The sequence below is a fragment of the Limulus polyphemus genome, unplaced genomic scaffold (genome assembly GCF_000517525.1).
Source record: "Limulus polyphemus unplaced genomic scaffold, Limulus_polyphemus-2.1.2 Scaffold145, whole genome shotgun sequence".
NCBI classification, from domain to species: Eukaryota; Metazoa; Arthropoda; class Merostomata; order Xiphosura; family Limulidae; genus Limulus; species Limulus polyphemus.
In genome coordinates, this window is record NW_013665755.1 from 2,933 (window position 1) to 6,252 (window position 3,320).

The following is a 3,320-nucleotide window of genomic DNA, read 5'->3' on the forward strand; positions in this document are numbered from 1 at the left end:
TTGTGCTTAACTTCAAACAAACACACAGTTTGAACACGGATCCCATAGAAACATACAGAGGGATTATAACAACAAAATTGAAGACGAACAGAAAGACAATAATTTTGAAGGCGTCATAGGAAATGTACAGAATGATATCAACACCTGAATAAAGCTTATATAAAATTAATTGGCAAATTCAAAAATGAACTGGCCACACCTCTCTTTCTGCATATACTCAAGAAATCAACCCTCTTACTTAATGACAAAACTTTTCCAAATTGAGCAAAATGGGACAAAAATACATTTGACACAAAGTAAGCCACAATAAATAGATTAAAATCTGATATAGGTGGATCTTAATTTGACTGTAGGATGTTGTGATGGCCATCTTCACGCTAAAGTCTACTTGAAAATGGTTATACTGTAGTCTTCCTCTTGAAAAAAAAAAACCCTGGCCAGCGACCACCCTTCATTCCCGACCGCTATACCTAAGTACGGATACAGCTACACTGTTTACTACCTCTCGTCGGCAACCACTCTGAGAATGCGACCATTGACCAGTTTTATGAATAAAATTAACGGCCATTGGTCGCACATGAGCGCCTGCATGGCAAAATTTCGCGTGCATGAACATGGCACTTGCTTTTCAGTCTCGTTGTCGATCGTCCCAATTGAATACCACTGTTTGTCACAAGTGAGCACACACATGGCAAAATTTCGCGCACATGCCCATGGCACTTGCCTATCAGTCTCATTGTCGCGAACCCCAATTGAATACTGTCATCTGCCATGTGTAGGAAATGGAAGATCTTTACCTTGGAACAAAGAGTTGCAGTGCTGAAGAAGGCTAATGAAGGGAAACCTAGTCGTGCAATAGTGACTGATGTTGGAGTTGGGACGATGCAAATCCCGAATGTGGTGAAGGAAAGAAAAGAAATTTTGAAGAAGTGGGAAATGGAGGAGCGCTCAGGCAGAAAGTGCAGCAGGTTATTAAGAACTAGATAAGATCGTCGGGGAGTGTTTCACTATATCCAGGGCAAATAACATCCCTGTCAGTGGCAAGATCGTTCAAGAGAGAGCACTGGTGCAGGCAGAAAATCTTGGTCATTTTAGCTTTTCTAGTTCTAATGGTCGCCTAGACAGATGGCAGAAGCACCACAATGTGCACATGGATATCTTTTCTGGAGAAACTAATGATGTACACCCCGCTGTCATAAACAATTGGAGTTAACACTGGCTACAGGCTCGAAGACACATTTAATGTAGATGAGACTGGTCTCTTCTATAGAGCTATACCCTCTCACTCAAATATGGTAAAGGGAGATGAAGCCAAGGGAGGAAAGAAGAACAAAGTGAACATGAAGATCACTATATTTTATAAATTGTGGAGAGTTATACCGCCCATCGTGATGTTGTACACAGCTATATAAAGTTGTTTTTCTTTCACTGATAACCATGCCTAGGCTTCAGCCTTGCAGTGGTAGAATTATCCAGAACATGAAAATGCACGATAGGAAGCTGCTCGTGAAACAAGTTTTGTTTCACATGTGCAACTGACCTGACCAAGAAGGTAAATGTGCTAAACGCTATCATGTGATCAAAGAGTGCATGGGATAGTGTACAACCTATGGCAAATTAGAAATGGTTTACCAAATGTGGTTTCTCAGAGAATCTGCCTCAATAAGGGGAAGAAGACAATCGTAAACTTGCTGACTATCTTGTAGCCTTTGTGGAGAATTTTGGTGTGTGACGGATTTATTATTATATATCTATTTTAATATCGATGTTTGCTTGAATTAAATTTATATTTACAAGTGTACATAACTTATACAGTTAAATATGCATTGCGAAATTCCCGCCTATTCTCTAAAGTTGGAGAAGATTCTCGGGTGTAAGAATCAACAATACATGTGTATAACCAATGCGACGCGCCAAAAAAAGGAGTATCTATTATTAGTTTGCTATAGTCAGTGTGCTATAAACTTCGGAAGCTATAACTGCAATTGCTATAATGCTTATCAATCGGAAAACTTTAGATATTTGACCAGGAGCCTTTACAAAGTTCGAACATTACAAATCATTTAACTTCAGTGTATTCTCATCGGACATTAATATTTTTACGAAAACATTATATAACTTCACGGTGGAAAACTCGGCGTGTGTGGCTGGTGAATAACCAAGGACAAAGCTAGCTAGCTCCCCGTTAAGCGAATCGTCTCTACATCAACTCGTAATTAACTCGCTCATTGTGAACCCTTGATAAGATATTGTTACGTCTCAGTTTGTTAATTAACTTTCCGTAACTTCGTTCCGACGAAACTTTAGCGACACAAGTCCTTACTTAATAAAACTGGTTTTCTGACTGCAGTTCAATTACTCACTATCTACACACACATTAGTCCCCCGTCACGTTGTCACCCTCTTTTATATACCAGACTACGCTATATCTAGTAAATACTAGAGCATTCGCCAAGGTACAGGATAGTTCTAGAAAATAGGTGGCGCCACACCAGTCACGTGACTCGCTGACGCAACAATATCAAGGAAGTTCCAGAATAGAAAGGAGACTTTATATTGCTTGTAAATTTGTAAAATTTTTGTACATAAATCATTGGTTGTAATAACTATTTGTAATAACTGTTATTTCATATTGTATTGTTGTGTGTATATTAAAACGTATTTGTATTTAAAAAAACTGTTTGTATCAATCTTGTTGCCAAATATCATAAACTCTGATATATCGGCAAATATTTAGCTACTAAAAGTCTATGTGCCAATTTAAAGTGAATCAAACAGGCTAAACTCACATAATATTATAATGTATAACCTTATATATTCTCTTATTTGAGTATGCATTGTGTTTACGTATGTACTGTACAGTGTAGAGCATTGTGTGTGTAGAATAAAACGGCCTTACATTCATTACAACAATTTGTGTACAATACAAGAGTAATTACTGTACTTATAACTTCTTCACTCATCTAGCCATTCTCTTCTAGGAGTAGTACAATCTTGAAGGTCCATCTCCCCTGAGGAAAGACTACTATTAATGTGAACCGTAGGGTGGTCGCTCAAGAGGGAGACTATTGTATATACTTCTCATTTAGAGATGCTTATTCTAGACTTGATAAACTGGCAAGTTACTATACTTTTTCTGAAAAACCTTGGGAAATTGAATGAAATTGTGCATGTACTAACAATATCAGAATACACTCCTTGGAGATGACATTAATGAACCAGAGATTCATATTTACAGAACCTTACAAAGTATCATATAATGGCTGGAGACGGCTTAAATGGGAAATGAAGAAAAACTTTAATATAAGTTTAACATGACA